We start from the raw sequence: 21,538 nt of genomic DNA, 5'->3' as shown, positions 1-21,538 counted from the left end.
GGCTCTCGGGAGGTGAAGCTTTATTCAGGCATTAACCAAGCTTCATACTACAGTAAGCCAGCCTAGACTGTCTTACAAGAGAGTATTGCAGCACAAACCAAGCACAGTATTCTGGTGGGAGAATTTCAGTGGCATGAAAATCCGCCCTCAACAACTTATGAGAGGAATGGCTGGCCTGCGATGGTTGGCTACCCCGAACTAAGGCTGTATCCACAGTTTATCCCATTTCCTTTATGTTTCCCTGACTGCCCCACACTATACTTGAGCTTTCACACAACATAAAAGTCACTTCTAGAAAAATAAAAGACTAATAGTGCATGTCTAGCATTCGTTCCTATGTTATTTCATTCCAGGAAAAAAATCCATTCACAGCCCCCTTAACCCAGAAAATTGCAGGAATGAAGTCACAAAATTCACAGTGATATACTGGCCTACAGTTCTTTTCTGACATTTTCCTAAGGGGATCATGGGGAGACAGAAGCAGGCACATGTAGAAATGGCGGGGGAATAGTGATGTTGTCCAGTAATGTTTGTTGTTGTATCACACCATGCCCACTGGTGTAAATGAAATGTGCCGTGATATATTGTTATATGGGTCAAAAAGCCATCGTTCCATCATGCAACAGGTACTGGAGTGTGAAAGGGACATTAGAAAATGGGGTGGAAGTTCTAGCATTATAATCAGGAAAGCTAACAGGACCAATAAACAACTAAACAATTCTATCATAAGGTACACAAGCAAAATTGCAACAACATAAATTAATATTCCGAGTTTAGTGAAATACAGACCTCAAGGTCTGCAGGTTGGTTTGCCAGACTCAATAGTGGACAGGACTTCTGTGCCTTTAATTGCCCTGCTCTCTTTTGAGTCTGGAAACCTTAAAGAGGAACCAGCAGACCCTTTGTTTAATTTCCAAGCAAAGGGTCTGCTGGTTTCTCTTTAAGGTTCCCAGACTCAAAAGAGAGCAGGGCAATTAAAGGCACAGAAGTCCTGTCCTCTATTGACTCTGGCAACCCTACCTGCAGGACTTGCTAAGTAGTGGTAAGCAGATTGATTTGCTGGCCTCCTCCAGCACCAGGTTTCCAGAACAGAATCTGACTACACAAGATAACAATCAAACTTGAGGAACCGAAAAGAGAAGGTGGCAAAATCTGGCACCCTTTGACTATCAGCACATTTCATTTTCTCTCTCTTTCCCTTTCCTTCTGGGCATTGGCTATTTCAGTAGCTGCAATAATGGAGGGCACCTCGAGGGGCTCCTTTTAAAAGCCCAGCTGAATCTAGGCAGAGCATCTCAGCTGGTCAGAGGACCAGAGGATAATTACGGCACCATTTGATGCTACTGGCTGACTGGAATCGTGACTCATTGCACCAGCCCTTGTGCACTGCTAGGAGAAGAGAGAGAATAAAAGAAGGGTTGTTTTTCTCCATCATCTGTAAGTTGATTCTGGCTAATGACATTAAACTGGAGCAAAGGCATTGGCCATGCAAACATTGTGGTGAATAGTTGCATATGTTCACATGAACCTTCATTTGCCACAACCCGTGACCTGGGGCTCCTGTAATCTGTGGCAGAGCCTTCTGGGGAGAGTGACCAACATCTTATTCAGTACCATTCTAGCCAGAAAATACAGGCCTACCATTATCCTCTGAGTCAGAATGAAGTACCCAGGGGTCCCCAAACTAAGGTCTGGGGGCCAAATGCGGCCAAATCGCCTTCTAAATCCGGCCCACGGACGGTCCGGGAATCAGTATGTTTTTACATGAGTAGAATGTGTCATTTTATTTAAAATGCATCTTTGGGTTATTTGTGGGGCATAAGAATTTGTTCATTTCCCCCCCAAAATATAGTCCGGCCCCCCACAAGGTCTGAGGGACAGTGGACCAGCCCCCTGCTGAAAAAGTTTGCTGATCCCTGAAGTAACCTGTCTCTCCAGCTTTGCAGAAATCAAAGGCTATAAAACAATACAAAGGTCCTTTAATCTGGCACCTGGTCTGGTCAGCCTACATAAAGTTTCAGTTGACTCCATCTCCTTGCAGAAAGAACATGTCCTGTAGCTACCTTTCTAGGGGTCCATGGTACTGTTCCTGAGCTGGCCTCCAAACAGCACTATCATTTGATTATCAGGATGGTGAAGAAAGGGCAGCAGTGGTGTCGGAGCAGCACAGATACGCTGGCAGAGTCAACCCAGTTTTTCTGCCAATGCACCCACGCTACGCTGACCTCTGTTCTGCCACGCTGGCCCATCCCGGTAAGCAGTACTGACGTTGCTGCCAAGAGGCTGCCTCTCCCACCAGTCACCCCTGGAAAAGAATGATAGCCTGTCAGGAGCTTCTGTTGTAGTTCTCTTGCTCCGAGCCAAACAAAAGAACCAAAATCCAGCCAAACAAATACATCCAAACATGAAGCTACTTTCTCAGCCTCCATTCCTTCTAATGGCAAGCCCTCTCTCGACCCCCGACATTTACAGTATTGCCGACAAGGGCCCGTATAGTTAAAGCTATGGTTTTCCCAGTAGTGATGTATGGAAGTGAGAGCTGGACCATAAAGAAGGCTGATCGCCGGAGAATTGATGCTTTTGAATGATGGTGCTGGAGGAGACTCTTGAGAGTCCCATGGACTGCAAGAAGATCAAACCTATCCATTCTTAAGGAAATCAGCCCTGAGTGTTCATTGGAAGGACAGATCCTGAAGCTGAGGCTCCAATACTTTGGCCACCTCATGAGAAGAGAAGACTCCCTGGAAAAGACCCTGATGCTGGGAAAGATTGAGGGCACAAGGAGAAGGGGACGACAGTGGATGAGATGGCTGGACAGTGTTCTCGAAGCTACCAACATGAGTCTGACCAAACTGCGGGAGGCAGTGCAAGACAGGAGTGCCTGGTGTGCTCTGCTCCATGGGGTCACGAAAAGTCAGACATGACTAAACAGCTAAACAACAACAACAAAAAGAATTCTGCCCCATATCTGCAACCTGCATCAGAGATTGTGGAAGTGGGTTGAACTTTTCAGTTCGGGACTAGATTATACTCAGTGGCGCCCCCACCCTAATGGGTCATAGCTCAGGGATACAGCGTCTGCTTTTCATGCAGAGGGTACCAGGTTTGAACCCAGCCATCTCCAGGCAGAACAGAGAAATATTCCACTCTGAAAGTCCAGAGACCCACTGCCAGTCATGGTGGACAATATTGGGCTCGATGGAGCAATGGTCTGGCTCAGTGTAAGGCAGGATCCTATGTTCCTTTAAATGCATGTGAGGGTGTTGGTTTTGATCTAGCTGCAGAGACCTCACTCTCTCTGTCTATGCCTACCCCCCACTCTGAACTGCATAGAAGCTTGGACTTCTGTGTTTTTTCTGTTTAAAAGGGGGGGCATGGAAAACAACCATCATTGGAATCTGTTTTTTTTTTTAAATGCTGATACTTCAGAAAATCTAAACAATTCCTTTCCTGTCCCAGCATCCAGAATCCCAGAAAGGAAACAGAGGAACCCCTACCTCAAATTGGTTCATTTCATTTCCCCACTTCTAACTGCAAAATTATGCAATCCATGTGGTTCGGCACCTGAAAGTTGGCTGAACGGATATCATTTCATTTTTGAGAGAGGTTTAAATCATTCAAGTTCAAGAGTACTAACTCACAGCTGCAAGAAGTCCATGTGGGTTCTCCACCTGCCATCTCTTGTCAGTTTGAGAACCCCGAATCCCCAATGAACTGGGGTTGAAAACGGCATGGACACATTTCATTCTCTCCCCCACAAAAGAAAAACCCTTCCTCCAAATGCCTTGTTTGTGGTATTGGAAGTTCTGTTTCAGGGGAAGGTGGAGCAGAGTGTATTAAGGTGAGATCACAATTTTTTAAAAGAACATAATATTTTTTAAAAAAAATTAAAAAGGAAGTGAGATCATTGTGCAAGGAAATTGCAAAAAAGATTCCTGTTCCCCTCTAAATGTAGCAGACACTCATCTGTGTATAACAGGCACCCCCAAACTGCAGCCCTCCAGATGTTTTGGCCTACAACTCCCATGATCCCTAGCTAACAGGACCAGTGGTCGGGGAGGATGGGAATTGTAGTCCAAAACATCTGGAGGGCCGAAGTTTGGGGATGCCTGGTGTATAACAAAAGGAAGATGCATTTCGGCTCATATTTGTGCATGGAGAGCTAGTGTGCTGCAGGGGCTATAGAATCTGGGAGACCAAAGTCCTCACTCAGCCATGGAACCCAGTGAGCAGCTTTTGGCCAGCAGTTATCTCTGACCTACATCACAAGGTTGCTGTGAGGATTAAACGAAGAGGGGAAGAAGCCTGCATGCCACCTTGAGCTCCTTTGGGGAACGGTGCAATAGAAATGTAATAATAAATAGTAATAATAATAAACAGAACACTCAGAAGGTTTTAATAATAATTAAATGCAGGGGCCAAATTTGGCTTCCCAGCTACCCCTATGTGTTCCTCAGGGCTCTGCCAGGCATGTTCAAAGTCCGTTTCGGGGACCTAATCCGGAGCGCCAGTCAGTTAAATCCGGCCCCTGTGGCAGTTTATTTCCTGAGGTAAGATCCTTAAAAAAACCTCCACAACTTTAATCCTAAAAAAAAGTTCAACAACTTTGGTTGGCCCTCACGGCTCTTCACTTCATCAAATCTGGCCCTCTTTGAAAAAAGTTTGGACACCACTTCAAACACGTCCCTCCCCAGGTCACACTCTGTACTGCATGCCCTTCTCAAGTGCTTTTGCCTGACTGGAATCTGTCCTTGAATTTTTACAATGATTCTTCCATGCCTGGATTGATGTATACAAGGCTCTCAATTATACTGTAAGAGTCGCATCCATTGCTCCATCTATTTTGGCCTCTGGCCCCACCCACCACTGGCAAGTGGCCCCCAGAAGATTATTCACAATGGAATGTGGCCCTTGGGCCTGGGAAAAAAACCCATTCTCTGCCCATGCTTAAACTAGATTAATTTATCAATTAAAGCAGTTAAAGTTTTGGAGCCCTGGTTACAAGATCTGGGAAAAGAAAGGTCAGCTACTGCAGAACTACGGTAGGAAGTCAGGACTGAGATGACTGTCGTTTAGTCAATTCCAAGACTGATATTTTAAATCCTCTGTGGGTTACTTATATGTTTTCTTTTTTCTCCCCCCCCCCCAAATAATCTTTATTTAATTTACATATTTACAATCATGAATATTTCACTTAGATCAAAACTCTTCATAGCTTACAAAAAAAGAAAAGAGAGAGAGAGAAGATTTACATTTAACATATAACGAATGTTATTACAGATATTAAAGTATTAAAATATGGTTTCCACTCTGCCTTTGATTGCACGGTTTATCTTTCTTTACGTTTAAGGTCATAAATCTATTATTATCACTCACTCCACAAATGTTCTAAATGCCATTTTCATGTTTATGTTGAACCTATTCATCCACTTCGTATGTTTGTCCAATTGTCTTCTTGTCTAATACATTGAATTGTTATTCTTTCTGGATTGCCAATAAGGAAATTTAAGCCATAATTGTGAGATTATATTCCTTTTGCTGGTTTTGCTTATGGTGTTAGCATTCTATCTATATATTTCACGAATTTTCCCCATTCCTTTTCATACGTTTCATTATCCTGTTGTCTTATTTTTGATGTTAGTCTAGCTCATAGCTGCCAAGTTTTCCCTTTTCTCGTGAGGAAGCCTATTCAGCATAAGGGAAAATCCCTTAAAAAAGGGATAACTTGGCAGCTATGGTCTAGCTACTTCCATAAATGTTATATGTTTTCAAGAGACCCGCAGAAGAAGGAAAAGTCAAGGAGAATGAAAGTCTTGTTTTCTCTTTTAAGGGAGCTGCCGAGATGGTGTGCATAAAACAAAAGAGAACAAAATGTGGTCTGAGCTTATAAATGTTTTAGAGGCAAGGTAGCTCTCTGGCTATTAAACCTCAAGAATGGAGAGCTAGCAATGCATCAGGTTCAAAAGAGGGGTGGCAACAGAGGCAGGAAGAAGATTCTGCAGTGAACAGAAAGAGGGAGGTGATATTCAGACCAGAAATTGGCACCACAAAGCCTGTTGATTGTCCCCCACACCCATGAAGGAGAGGCAAGGAAATGGCTGAAAGGTTATGTTTATTAAATACTAACAGGGAGTGTCCAGGGCTACCTGGGGATTTTAAAATGAATAGTGATATTTGTGAGTTTTCACCCGGCGTGCCAAAAATTGGGTGAAGTCATGCCAAAGTCACATTTTGGTCTGCCATCTTGATTCTACATGGTGCCAGTCATTCAGACATCATTGAAGGGAACTTTCATGCTGAGACTGGTGATGAGATGGTCAGGAAGGTCAGGGGCTGGGAATGTAGACACACTCCCCCCCCCCAAAAAAAATGGAGAGTTTCAATTCTGCAGGGTGTTGCTTCACAAGATATTATAGTTCTGGGGCATGCGTAGAGTTCTAACAGACAGTAAAAATAAAGAAAGTAAGTGTTGGAAATGTAAATCAGCAGAAGGGACATTTTTTCATATGTGGTGGGATTGCAAAAAGTATTGGGAAATGATTTATAATAAATTGAAGAAGATGTTTAAAATAATGTTTGTTTAAAAACCAGCAACCAGTATTACAGGAGTGGATATACCAAGACTGCAAAAAGACTTATTTAAGTATGCAACGACTGCTGCACAGATATTATTAGCACAACATTGGAAAGAAGAAGGTGTCCCAGCTAAAGAAGATTGGCAAGTGAAATGAATGGAAATATGCTGAAATGGCGAAATTGACTGAAATTAAGAGGAAGAGATGGCAATGACTTTAAAGAAGACTGGAAGGACTTTATTGCATATATGCAGAAGCAATGTACACAGGTTACTGCATTAGCAGGATTTTAAAAAGACTTGTAAAGACATTATGACCGGATAGTAAGTAATTTTAATGATTGTATAATTTAAAATGGACATGTGGTATGATGATAAACAATGGAGCCAGGGAAGAGAATAGGGGGAAGTCAACTCTATTCTCCCCCCCCCCCCCGATGTTTGAATATGTATTGTTGCTTTTATTTTATTTATTTATTTATTTATTTATTTATTTATTATTTGTTGTTGTTTTTGGAAAAATAATAAAATAATATTTTTTAAAAAACAGAGTTCCAGCAGACGGATGCTCCTCCCCTCCCCTTTCTACTATCAGAAGAAGAAGAAGAAGAAGAAGAAGAAGAAGAAGAAGAAGAAGAAGAAGAAGGAGGAGGAGGAGGAGGAGGAGGAGGAGGAGGAGGAGGAGGAGGAGGAGGAGGAGGGAAAAATCCACTCCATTGACAATGCATGTCTGTTTGCCTTTTTTGCCATCCCGGATTGTTTAACAAATCTTCTCCCTCCATTTGTCGACATCCAACAGTTAAGGGTGCCGTGCAACTTTTAGTGCTGAGGAAATTGAAAGAGAGGGGGTTTTTTTGCCAGGAAAATAGGAAAAGTAGAAAATGAGAGGCAATGGCTTTTGAGTGCTACCTGAACTCAAGTGTACCTTTTGCAGATCTAATGCAATGAAAATAAGAGGAAAAGATACTAGTTGTCAAGGTGCATTTTTCTTTTGGAATAAGCTCTGTTAGGATGAGTTTTTAAGGATGATCAGACTGAGCACTCAAGGCAGGGAGGAGAGTCCATCAGCTAAAGCGAATGTGCTTTCAATCCAGCTGCTGATTAGAGTCCTAGGTCAAGAATACCATTTTGTTACAAAATTTGGGTGCCTGCCCCTCTCTCTGCAAGAGCCCATGGGGTGACAGGCATCTGCACATGGCCTGTGCTCCTTTGGAGAATGGAAGACACGGCAGAGACTGTCATGGCTTTAAGAAATATGGGTCATGACCCTATTTACACATTCAATCTTCATGGAGGGAGTCCTGTTCTTACTGCATGGTAATTCTAAGAGGCAGCAGAAGAGGCTGCCTCTCTCCCAAGATGGATCTCAGACCCTCCTCCTGCTCCTGCTTCCCCAAAAAACATTTTCCTGTCCTCTCAAACATACAGTGGTACCTCGGTTTATGAACACAATTGGTTCCGGAAGTCTGTTCATAAACTGAAGCGTTCATAAACTGAAGCGAACTTTCCCATTGAAAGTAATGGAAAGTGGATTAATCCATTCCAGACAGTCCGCGGAGTACTTAAACTGAAACGTTCATAAACTGAAGCGAACTTTCCCATTGAAAGTAATGGAAAGTGGATTAATCCGTTCCAGATGGGTCCGCGGCGTTCATAAACCGAAAATTCATAAACCGAGGTGTTCATAAACCGAGGTTCCACTGTACCATGTTTCTCATAAAATAAGACACACCTACGAAATAAGACATGGCAGGCTTTTCACGAGTTGATTAAAATATAAGACATACCCCAAAAATAAGCCCGAGTGGGGGGGCAGGTCTGGCAAGGAAAGGAAGGCGTTTAAGCGCCTTCGGAAGAGCCGGCAAGAGGCAACAGCGCGCTTGCTGGCGGCCTTCTTTTCATGCCACTCACAGTGGCCGCCACCACCGTGCTTTGGCGCTGGGCGCGTGCCCACAACCACCTCCGCAGCCGCTGGGATCACTGTTGCTGCAGCCGCGCTCCTGGGCGGTCTCGGCGCTTCCCCCGCGGCCGCCTCACTGTGTTTTGGGGGGCGGGGGCTTCCCGACGATCAGCTGAGAGGCGGGCTGATCGGGCGCCTCTTCACCGCCGCTGCCGCCACAGCGCTCAGAGCGCTCGCCCCCAGTCACCCACAAAGATCATGGGCTTCACCTGCAGCTGCCCCGAAGCGGCTCTCTCTTACTGGGCCCTCTGCCGCCGCTTCTCTCACAGCCGCCTCCGCGGCTGCTTCCTGTTCCGCCAACGCGGCCATGATCCTTGGATCATGGCGTTTCTTCTGCTCCCCAGCAGCACGCAAATGGGGAGGGCAGCCTTGCTGTTTTTATTTTCTGCTCCCTGGCTCTCCCCGGGTCCCGCTGGGTCGGGGCTCGGCGCAGCGCGCTGTTGCCGGCTCCCGCTCGAAAAAATAAGACACCCCCCGAAAATAAGACACCGTGGGGTTTTTTGAGGGCCATTGCCCATCAATTCTATTATTTACACCCCACACATCTGACTGGGTTGCCCCAGCCACTCTGGGCAGCTTCTAACATATATAAAAATGAAACATTAAACATTTAAAAACCTTCCCTACACTGAAGGGCTGCCTTCAGAGGACTTTTAAAGATTGTATAGTTACTTATCTCCTTGGCTCGGGGGGGGTGCATAACTCCATACTCTCCAACGTTTCCCTGATGAAATTAGAGGTGTCCTACCATACCTTCCAACATTTCTTCATTGAAAATAGGGACATCCTAAAGGAAAGTGGGATCAAATTCCAGGATCAGATCAGAAACTGGGACGGCTTCTGTAAATCCAGGACTGTCCCAGGAAAATAGGGACACTTGTAGGGTCTGCACCTTCTACCACTAACTTTGTGCTCTTGGTGTGAGCGGGCAAACCTTCAGGTGTCTCCCCCTGCCAAATAAAAAATCCCAGGATGTGTTGTGTGCCCCCCTCCCATCAAAGGGTCTGCTGAAGAGGAAGGTTCTGCTCCATCACCCACCTGCCCAGGGCCAAGTCCTCTGTGCTGGCATGACTCCCAGATAGCTCCTTCCAGGCCCTCTGCCATGTTAGCTTTCAACAGGCCAAAAGCAGAGGCCGCAGATGCCTGCTTACTCATGGGGAACTCATGCAAGACATCTGAGTTTTGGGGGCTCTCCAGCACCACACTGGTCCACTCTCCTCTCCTCTTTGGCCAGGTGGCACCTTCTGCTCTCCTTGCCCTCTGTGACCACTGCTGTGGAAGGTTTGGGGGACAGCAGCTGAGTCTCCCAGACTGGAGGCCCAAAACCTGGGCAGTTCTCTGCGTCCACTTAACGCTCTGCAATGCTCTGTTTAGTCATCTTAGTCGTGTTCGACTCTCTGTGACCCCATGAACCAGAGCATGCCTTGGAAACTCTCACTTTCTTCTCAAAGTTTCTCCTTTTTTAATGCCCATGGAGTTTTCTTGGCAAAATACTGAAGTGGATTGCCAGTTCCTTCTCCAGGTGGATCACATTTAGTCTAAACTCTCGGTTATGAGTCTTGGGTGGCCCTGCACGGCATAGCTCATAGCTTCTTGGAGTTATTCAAGCTCCTTCGCCAAGACAAGGCAGTGGTCCATGAAGGGGAATGCTCTGCATGCACAACAGCAATTCTATGTGCAATGTGCAAAGGAAGCAAACAGTGCAAAAGTTTGTCTCCAGCACTCTGTTGTCCAAATCCAGCTAGTGCAACCCCTAGAACATTATGGGGAGCGTGAAACAAAGGTGATAGATAACAGATAGGCAAAACACGAGGGAGCCCTGCTGGATCACCCCAAAGGCTCATCCAGTCTAGCATCCTATTTCCTGCAGATGTCAGTCACTTGCTAGAGAGTCCCATGGACTGCAGGAAGATCAAACCTATCCATTCTGAAGGAAATCAGCCCTGAGTGCTCACTGGAAGGACAGATCCTGAAGCTGAGGCTCCAATACTTTGGCCACCTCATGAGAAGAGAAGACTCCCTGGAAAAAACCCTGATACTGGGAAAGATTGAGGGCACAAGGAGAAGGGGACGACAGAGGAAGAGATGGTTGGACAGTGTTCTTGAAGCTACGAACATGAGTTTGACCAAACTGTGGGAGGCTGTGGAAGACAGGAGTGCCTGGTGTGCTCTGGTTAAGGGGTCACGAAGAGTCGGACACGACTAAACGTCAAAACAACAACAGTGGAAAGTCTGCAAACAGGTCCAAAGTATAATAGCACCCTCCCCACTTCCCAGAGACTGATATTCAGAAGCATGCTGAGCCCAACAGTGGAGGTAGAACAATAGATACATACATACATAGAGAAATAGATAAATCTGTCTATAAATAGAGAAAAAGAGAAAATATTATTATTATTATTATTATTATTATTATTATTATTATTATTATTATTATTATTTTATCCTGCTTATCTGGCTGGGTTTCCCCAGGGCAGCTCCCAACAGAATATGAAAAACATGATAAAACATCAGACATTAAAAACTTCCCTAAACAGGGCTGCCTTCAGATGTCTTCTAAAAGTCAGATAGTTGTTTATTTCCTTGACATCTGATGGGAGAGCACCACCACCGAGAAGGCCCTCTGCATGGTTCCCTGTAACCTCACATCTCGCAGGGAGGGAACCACCAGTAGACCCTCAGAGCTGGACCTTAGTGTTTGGGCTGAATAATGGGGTGGAGGCCAAGGCCACTGAGGGCTTTAAAGGTCAGTACCAACACTTTGAATTGTGCTCGGAAATGTACTGAGACCCAATGTATGTGTTACATGGTCTTGGAGGCCACTCCCAGTCACCAGTCTAGCTGGATTAATTGTACATTGCACTATATATTTAAAGAAGTATTACACTACTTTGAACAGTCATGCCCCCCCCCAAGACACCCAGGAAGCTGTAGTTTGTTAAGGATGCTGAGAGCTGTTGTTAGGAGACCCGCCTATTCTGTTCTCAGAGCCACAATCCTAGAGATCTCTTGGAAGAGGGACTAATTCTAGCTACGACGCTGTAGGGAAGGGTCTTTTTTTTAATGTTTAATGCAGGGGTAGGCAACCTCAGGCCTGTGGGCCGGATGCGACCCAATTGCCTTCTCAATCCGGCTCACATGAGTAGAATGTGTCCTTTTATTTAAAATGCATCTCTGGGTTATTTGTGGGGCACAGGAATTCGTTCAATTTTTTTTCCAAAATATAGTCCGGCCCACCACGGTGGACCCGCCCACGGCTGAAAAAAGTTGCGGACCCCTGGTTCAATGTTTTAGTATGTTTTTATATGTGTTGGGAGCCACCCAGAGTGGCTGGGGCAACCCAGTCAGGTGGGTGGGGTATAAATATTATTATTACGGAACAGGACATCTCTGTTTTCATCGGAGAAATGTTGGAGCGTATACAGAAAGATGGTATACAAATTAAAAGTGAAATGAAATGAAATGCTTACTGGGACCTTTCATGGGAATCATATGCCTGGGGAGGGGGCACATCGATGACCCCACTACCTAAAAGGGCAGAAAATGTAGGAGAAATGTTGCAAAGCGTCCTCCTTTTCCTCAGTGGGGAGGTGGGATGGCGTTGAGAAAAAGAGAAATCTCATAAGTCTTCAAAGAACTGTTGGCTCAGCTGTAGTGTTAACAGCCCCTGCTACTTGGGCACATTTCATAAAATTTGCGGCTAATTGAATGGAATAAGAACAGCTTCCGTGGAGAATTTGTTTCACTTATTTGGAGGATGCATCTCAGAAGAAATTAGAAATGAGAAATGATCCTGTGTTACTTAAACTTCTCTGTTCTCATCGTAATGGTTCCCAGCTGCCATCTGTACTGCTGTTTGTTAGTTCCAAAGTGGAGATGCATATACAAAAGAACTCAAAAAAGGAAAAGGGGGGGGACCTTTATCATCTTCCCCGATGCATTGATGATGGGTTTTTAGCCTGAAAAACTATAGAAGCATGAAATAAGAAAACAATCAGCAATTGTTCCAAGAACCCCACAACACTCCTCCCTGCCCTGCTGCCACTGCGAAAATAGCTCCTCAAAATAAACCCAGCTGATGAGATCAAAAGTGAACTGCAAGAGGGAAGAATGGGGATCTGAAACACCTCTGGAATGATTCCGAGGCACTAAGCAACACAGGATTATATTTAAAAAAACACCAGCTTTATTTATTCATTACCTGTCAAATCCCATCCTTCTGCAAACAGTCCCCCCTCCCATTTTAAAACAGCGCTTTAAAAATCCTTCTCGCTGAAACATACTGAGCTCCCCCCACACACACACACACATTGGTCACCTGGAAATACACATTTGGGGGAAACAGAGGCATATGTGGTAGCCGTGGCCACTCATTGAGAGAGGTAGAGAAGAAGGCAGGGAGAACATTTCAATTGAAGGTTTCCATAGAGCAGTTTTCCCCAGCCTGGGGCCTTCCTTATGTTTTAAACCAGGGGTGGCCAACTCTCAAGAGACTGCGATCTACTCACAGAGTTAAAAACTGGCAGTGATCTACCCCCCCCCTTTGGTGGTTCAGGTCAAGGTTATTGAGCTTTTTTTTTAGGAAGGAAAGCCCTGTTTTGGGGGGGGGGTTCAGGTCAAAGTTGTTGAGCTTTTTAGGGAGGAGGAAAGCCACATTTTGGAGGGTGCAGGGCAAAAGTGTTGAGCTTTTCTTTAGGGGAGCCAAAATTGTTGAGCTTCTTTGGGGGGAGCCAGTGATCTACCAGTGATCTACCACAGATGTCCAGTGATCTACCGGTAGATCACAATCTACCTGTTGGACGTGTCTGTTTTAGACTATGACTCCCACCCTCCCTGAACTTTGGCCGTGCTAGCTGGTGCTGATGAAATCCAACATATCTGGAGGGTACCAGATTAGAGGAATCCACCACCAGTTTGGTCCTGGTGGTGGATTCACACAACCAGTTGACTATCACAGCTCCCTATTGACATTTATACAGTGGCTGTGTGAAGAGGAGGAGACCCAGGTGGTGCTGTGGGTTAAACCACAGAGCCTAGGGCTTGCTGATCAGAAGGTCGGCAGTTCGAATCCCTGCGACGGGGTGAGCTCCCATTGCTCGGTCCCAGCTCCTGTCCACCTAGCAGTTCGAAAGCACATCAAAGTGCAAGTAGATAAATAGGTACCGCTCCGGCGGGAAGGTAAACGGCGTTTCCGTGTGCTGCTCTGGTTTGCCAGAAGCAGCTTTGTCATGCTGGCCACATGACCCGGAAGCTGTCTGCGGACAAACGCCGGCTCCCTCGGCCTATAGAGCGAGATGAGTGCCGCAACCCCAGAGTCGGACACGACTGGACCTGATGGTCAGGGTGTGTGTGAAGAGGAGCACTGGGGGCAGTGTTAGAAATCCCCAGGTGCCACCCACACACCCACACTCAAATCTAGTAGGACTCCCAAGAGACTGCAATCTACTCACAGCAGGCCCGGCTCTAGGGGTAGTCTCGGTGGCGCGGGGCGCCAGGGCGCCGGGCCGGCAGGAGGGCGCTGCACGGCGAACCAGGGTGGGGGCGCCGGAGCGATCTCCGCACCACGGCGCCCGCGCGCCTGACTGGCTTGAGACGGCCCTGACTCACAGTATAAAAAGACTGGCTGTGATCTACCCATTGTCATTGCTAGGACTTGTTGAGCTTTGTTGGGGGGGAGAGTTGGCCAAAGTTGTTGAGCTTATTTGGGGAATGCAGGGTTTGGGTCCTGAGTTGAGAGAGCTTCTGCTTCTCTCCTTCTCTCCCCCCTCCACTTGTTTGCTCGCCCACCTCCTTCCCATCCCCTCCCTGCCTGCCTGCGTGATTCCTGCAGCAGCCCAGGATCACGGGGCTGTCAAAACGAAGCAGCGAAAAGTGGCGGAACTACCCCATTCCCCTGACAGCTCGTGGTAGGTGGGAGTCACGGGTGGGCAGGGCGCTGAATGCCACCTCCCTCGGAGATGACACCCGGGGCGCTCCGCCCCCACTGCCCCCACCTAGTTGGGATGTGAACGATAACTGGTGCAGTGCTGGAAACTCTTGACCGTTTTACCATAAGGGAGGCATGGATTTGCCCTCCAAGCCTGAGTTCCCCCACTTCTGCATTCAACATTTCCCCCAATGCTTCTTGATCCATGCCTGGCCTTCTCTGTCCTACCGATCTAAAAATAAAAACACAGTTTTGCTCTCTGCTGCACCGGTATCAGCGAGAGCTTTTCTACCATACAGAACCATGGATTTATGAATGCCTGCTTTCAGAGTAGGGAGACCTATGTGTATCAGTTCTGAGCAATGCACCGGCAGTACTATCTGGGACTCTTAAGTAGTGCATGTAGGCATTTATTTCATATTACGCTTGATCCATCTCTGCTAGAGTTGCCCCAGTTTGCTGCACCGTGTACCAAGCAAGATACAGCGTTAGCTAACAAAAGCTTCTATCATCCGTTCCAACAAATGATTACACTTAGTACAATAAAATGTCTTACAAGCTCCCAGGAAATGAGCAGGTGAAGATTTCATTTCCTCCAAAATGGGTATGTAGGGAGGTGTTTTCACACACACACACACACACACACACACACCTGGTACTTAAATGAGCAATATGGTTCAAAGGTATGACCACTGAGGACCCTTTTCTGCTGGTGTGACGGCAAACATCACCCCTCTGGTCTTACTGTAATTGCAAGATCAACAGTTACTCCTTACAATAAGTTTCAGTTTCAAATAGCGACCTTCTCAGACTTTACTTTGGATAATGAATTAAGAGTGATAATGACTGCATAAAGTAGAGGGGTTTTTTATTGCTAGCTTCATGGGGAAAGAAGAGGAGAACTCATGAACTACATTTCTATTGATGTTAAACAATAGTGGGACTGAAAATGCCCCGTAAGCGAAGTTGTCTCGTAGTGATCTTTCTCGGGTTTTCAGCATGGGGAGATGAGGGCGAAGGCTACTGAGGTTCTGAGTTCAGTATGCTAGCTTATTATTTTTTGTTTTCCACATTTACTAATTAGTGAATTAATAAAAAAAGTTTAAAATGCAGAAGAGATTTAAATCACAGTGCTGGGAGGGGACTCTATCCACACACTACACAAACAAGCACACATACATGGCATTTTTCTATTGCTATCACTATCATTGCAGAAACCAGGAGCACTGGGAAATTGCATTTCCCAGGCCTCCCAATCCCTGCCTTGCAGCTGTAGCAGCATGTCAGGCATCAAGCTACAAGAAAGAAGATTCCACCTAAACATTAGGCAGAACTTCCTGACAGTATAAGCTGTTCGACAGTGGAATTTACTGCCAAGGGGTGTGGTGGAGTCTCCTTCTTTGGAGGTCTTTAAGCGGAGGCTTGACAGCCACCTGTCAGGAATGCTTTGGTGGTGTTTCCTGCTTGGCAGGGGGTTGGACTGGATGGCCCTTGTGGTCTCTTCCAGCTCTATGATTCTATGGATCAGGCCAATGGCCCATCTAGTCCAGCATCTTGATCTTGATGTGGCCAACCAGATGACTTTGGGAAACTCACAAGCAGGATCCGAGCACAAGAGCCCTCTCCCCTCTTGGGAGTTTCCCGCAACTGGTATGAAGAGACTACTCAAGAAGACTGAACCTTCAATCGGGAAGGTATCCTTGAAGTACAGCGACTTTCTACATCACACGTCAAACCACTTTTGAAATGGAGATGTCTTGCAAATGCAGGTGGGGAGCAGAGATGCTCTTTGAAAAACCCAAAACCTCATTCAGGATAGTCAGGACAGGAGCTTCTGAGCTACCAGCCAGTGGGAGACAGACATACAATTGGATTCTTACCCACCTACCTACCCCTGGCATTAGATCAATGTTTTAGGCCAGCTCTGGTCTTGCATTGCAAATCATTGTATGTCTGCAGAAGTCAGTGATACCATTTGTTAAACAAATGTGTAAGGTCTCTATGCAGCCTGGAAGGGAAAAAAAGAAAATTAAGATGAGCCTTTCAAAGAGAGCTCTGATCATTTTGTCAGCGCATGTCTGCATGATGAATATTCATCCACTCTGTTCTACATTTCTTTCTTTCTTTCTTTAAAAAAATTAGTGGTACAAATCACCATGTGCAATTAAGATGCATTTCGACACCTCTTAATATTTTGAGATTAATGCTGGGCAGCTCCACCTTGTGTGCAGCCCTTTAACCGAGGGAGATTTTCATTAGCCTCACTGAGAATCAAATTATACCAAGTAATAAAGCAACAATGATTTATATTTGGGAGAGATAACCTGTTTTGCTGAAGCAAATAAAAATTATTGTAAGTGGGTGGGGTATTAGAAAGACTGAATCTTAGGAAGAGGGTTGTGTGAACCTTTTTTAAAACACGTGGCTTCACACTGAAATATTATGGGAATTGTTGCTTCCTCCCACAGTGCTACAATTCACAGAACCCCTAATGAACTACAGTTCCCAGTATTCTTTTGGGAGGGGGAGTCTTGTACTTTAAATGTGCTTTGGGGTGTGTTTTTAATGTATGGTGTGGATCTGCCCTATATCAGTTTAGAACAGCTGAATAGCTAGTTCAGTTAGAGCTGCAGTTCCCACCCCACTTAAATGGAAGTAAGAACTACTGAATTCAATACTGAGTGGGGATGGAGGAGAAATTTGGGGTTGTATATACTATAGTTGACTACCTTAAGTTCATTGATTTCAGTGGCTCTACTCTGAGTAGGACTTAGTTGGCGAAAAAGCCTCGGTTCAGTTCTCATTTTAATGCAAATCTATCCAATTTGCACTTCTAATTTGCAAAGAGATAAATCATTATACAACCTTCCGCAGACATCTGAAGACAGCCTTGTATCAGGAAGCTTTTAATGTGTGATGTTCTGCTGTGTTTTTGTATAATCTGTTGGAAGCCACAGATAATGATAATTTCTTTAAAGAACACACAAACCGAAAGGCCTTTGAAATTTGAGTATCTCTGAATTTTTCAGTAAAGATTTCCAATAAAATATGCATTCAAACATGCATGTATAAGTGAAAACAGCATCCAAAAACACATTATAGTAGAGAAAATGGCTTGCAAAGGTGTGTAGAATCATAGAATCATAGAGTTGGAAGAGACCACAAGGACCATCCAGTCCAACCCTCTGCCAAGCAGGAAACACCATCAAAGCATTCTTGACATATGCCTGTCAAGCCTCTGCTTAAAGACTTCCAAAGAAGGAGACTCCACCACACTCCTTGGCAGCAAATTCCACTGTCGAACAGCTCTTAATGTCAAGAAGTTCTTCCTAATGTTCAGGTGGAATTTTCTTTCTTGTAGTTTGAATCCATTGCTCCGTGTCCGCTTCTCTGGAGCAGCAGAAAACAACCTTTCTCCCTCCTCTATATGACATCCTTTTATATATTTGAACATGGCTATCATATCACCCCTTAACCTTCTCTTCTCCAGCCGAAACATGCCCAGCTCCCTAAGCCGTTCCTCATAAGGCATCGTTTCCAGGCCTTTGACCATTTTCGTTGCCCTCTTCTGGACACGTTCCAGCTTGTCAGTATCCTTCTTGAACTGTGGTGCCCAGAACTGGACACAGTATTCCAGGTGAGGTCTGACCAGAGCAGAATACAGTGGTACTATTACTTCCCTTGATCTAGATGCTATACTCCTATTGATGCAGCCCAGAATTGCATTGGCTTTTTTAGCTGCTGCATCACACTGCTGACTCATGTCAAGTTTGTGGTCTACCAAGACTCCTAGATCCTTTTCACATGTACTGCTCTCAAGTAATGTGTAATACTTTACATTTCTCCTTGTTAAAATTCATCTTGTTTGCTTTGGCCCAATTGTCTAATCTGTTAAGGTCATTTTGAAGTGTGATCCTGTCCTCTGGAGTATTAGCCACCCCTCCCAATTTGGTGTCGTCTGCAAACTTGCTCAGGATGCCCTCAGGGCCGGCTCTAGGTAGAGCCCCGGTGGTGCGGTGCGCCAGGGCGCCGGGCTGATAGGCTGGGCGCTGCGCAACAAAGCCGCGCAGAAACCATGCTGCACCCTGTGAGGGCGGGGACGCTGGAGCGATCTCCGCCCCTCAGCACCAGGGCGCCCAACCTGCTCGAGACTGCCCTGGATGCCCTCAAGCCCATTATCCAAGTCATTGATAAAGATGTTGAATAAGACTGGGCCCAAGACAGAACCCTGTGGCACCCCACTAGTCACTTCTCTCCAGGATGAAGAGGAGCCATTGATGAGCACCCTTTGGTTACAAATCCACTGAATGGTAGCATTGTCTAGCCCACATTTTATCAGCTTCTTTACAATAATATCATGGGGCACCTTGTCAAAGGCCTGGCTGAAGGGAACAGCGTTCCCTTCATCTATCAGGCTTTTAATTCTGTCAAAAAATGAGATCAGATTAGTCTGACATGACTTATTTTTCAGAAACCCATGCTGACGTTTAGTGATCACAGCGTTTCTTTCTAGGTGCTCACAGACCGTTTGCTTAATGATCTGCTCTAGAATCTTTCCTGGTATTGATGTCAGGCTGACTGGACGGTAATTGTTTGGGTCCTCTCTTTTCCCCTTTTTGAAAATAGGGACAACATTTGCCCTCCTCCAGTCAGCTGGAACTTCACCTGTTCTCCAGGAATTTTCAAAAATTACTGCCAGTGGTTCTGAAATCACCTCTGCCAGTTCTTTTAATACTCTTGGATGTAGTTCATCTGGACCTGGAGACTTGAATACATCTAAACTAGCCAAGTATTCTTGTACTACCTCCTCATTTATTCTGGGCTGTGTTTCCCCTGCTGAATCATCTGCTCCCTGTGGAATTGTACATTTCAACAAAACGGTATACAGAAAAATGTGTATCTTAGGAGAAGTGGACCCTCATATGCAGATTATTTCTGCACCAAAGGGGGGTCAGACTAGATTATTCTTTTTTAAGTTTAAAAATCCTTTATTGATATATTCAATTAAAAACAATAACAGAAAACAAATAATGTATTTAAACAATCTGAACAAAACATTATTACATAGAAAGTAAAGACCACAGAACCATTATACCTCAGTGATTAATTACCTAGATTCCTAGAATAAAAATGAAAAGAAAGGAAAGGAAAAGAAAGAAAAGAATTAAAAGAAGAAAAAGAAAAAGAATAGAATACTGAGAAGGAAAGAAAACAAACAAAAAAGAAGAGAAGGAAAAGGAAAGAAATAAAGTGGGGACATTACCTAATGTCCGCTAAGGTAAGTCACAACTTCCACCGCTTCTTCATACAGTTGCTTTGTAACATATATATTCCTGTCTTTTCATAGATATCATGGGTGTAGGCAGGGGGGGCAGGAGGGGGCAGCTGCCCCCCCCAGAAGCAAAAAATTATTGTATTTTACAGACCATAACCAGCACTTTTCCCCTCCAAAAACTGAAGTGGAAAGGGCTTTGCTTTAGCGAGAGCAGCTCTCCACTTGCTGGGGGGGGGGGCGGGAACACAGCTGTAACAAAAACACATCAAATAAATAAAGCAAAGTGGCTACCAGTACTTAAGCAGTTAAGACAATGGAGCAGAAAATCCCTTCAGGCAAGGTTTGATAGCTGACCAATTCACCCTATTGTTCTTCAGTGGTAGTTGTTAATGAGCATTCAGGGATCGCATTAAGAGTTCTATTGGCGATTTAATGAGGGTGCATTGACTAAGGTGGCTCTGCAAGGCTAAAAGGAAATGAATAAGAAAGGGGGGGCTGTAGCTTTTGATAGACACAGTGATGTTTATAAAAAGCAGAGGTGTTCCAGTCTGCCCCTCCTCCTGCATCTGTATACTGTAAATCAGGGGTGGCCACCTCCCAAGAGACTCTGATCTACTCACAGAGTTAAAAACTGGGAGTGATCTACCCCCTTTTGGGGGGTTCAGGTCAAAGCTGTTGAGTTTTTTTAAGGAAGGGAAGCCCTGTTTTTTTGAGTTTAGGTCAAACTTGTTGAGCTTCTTTTAGGAGGAAGGGAGGCCCATTTTTGTTTAGGGCTTCAGGTCATAGTTCAGCTTTTTTTAGGGAGGAGGAAAATTTTGGGTGAGCTTTTTTTAGGAGTGCCAGTGATCTAGCAGTGATCTACCACAGACATCCAGTGATCTGGATGTACCAGTATCTTCCTCTTGCTGCAGAGTTCCAGCATCACAGCGTCACATCACCCAGAGGCACCCACAAATGTGAGTTATCCCTCTCTCTATTTCTTCCTTCCTTCCCTCCCTCTTCCGTCCTTAATACTGGGGGGGGGGGGCAGATAAGCCCCACATAGAAAGCCCATCAACATGGGGGGGGGGATGACTCTTTTAAATACAGTATTTACCAGTAATTGGGGGGGCACCTAGGCCTCTAGGAGTTGGCTGCTATGCCTAGGAGTAGGACAATTCAAGAAAGCAGAATGATGCATATGCTATGGCTATATATCAATAGAATCATAGAATTGTAGTCGGAAGGGACCACAAGGGTCATCTAGTCCAACCCCCTGCAATGCAGGAATTTTTTCCTAAGGTGGGGCTTGAACCCACAACATGGTTGAAATATTATGCTGATATGCAGCAATGCCTTGGAGCCATCGTGTCTGCGGCCGTGCCTTGCCTCGCCCTCGCCCGCCCTGTCACCCCCTCTCGCCTGCCCGACCCTCCCATCCTCTCCAGCCAAGCAGGGTAGCCGCCGATGCTGCCAGCCCCAGAAGCACAAGGTGGCCGCTGCCGCCGCCACAATTTCATCAGGCCAGCTGGCCCTGTAGCCCCGCCCACGTTCCCACTTTGGGGCCCCACCCCTGAATGACCATGGCTTGCCCCCCCCCTAGTTTTGATCCTGGCTACGCCCCTGATAGATATCACTATTATGGTAAATCATCGATATACATTCAGACCAAATCCATTTCACATTTCCAACAAGGTCATTCTAGGCACAACCGGATTTTCGTTCCCTGATCCTGTTTCCCTAAATACTCATTTAAGTACTCCCATTGTTTCCTAATTTTGTTTTTGGGGTTTTGATGAATTATATCTGTCAATTTAGCCAATT

The sequence above is a fragment of the Zootoca vivipara genome, chromosome 14 (assembly GCF_963506605.1).
Source record: "Zootoca vivipara chromosome 14, rZooViv1.1, whole genome shotgun sequence".
NCBI classification, from domain to species: domain Eukaryota; kingdom Metazoa; phylum Chordata; class Lepidosauria; order Squamata; family Lacertidae; genus Zootoca; species Zootoca vivipara.
The sequence above is the reverse complement of the archived record's forward strand: the minus strand, read 5'-3'. Positions refer to the sequence as shown.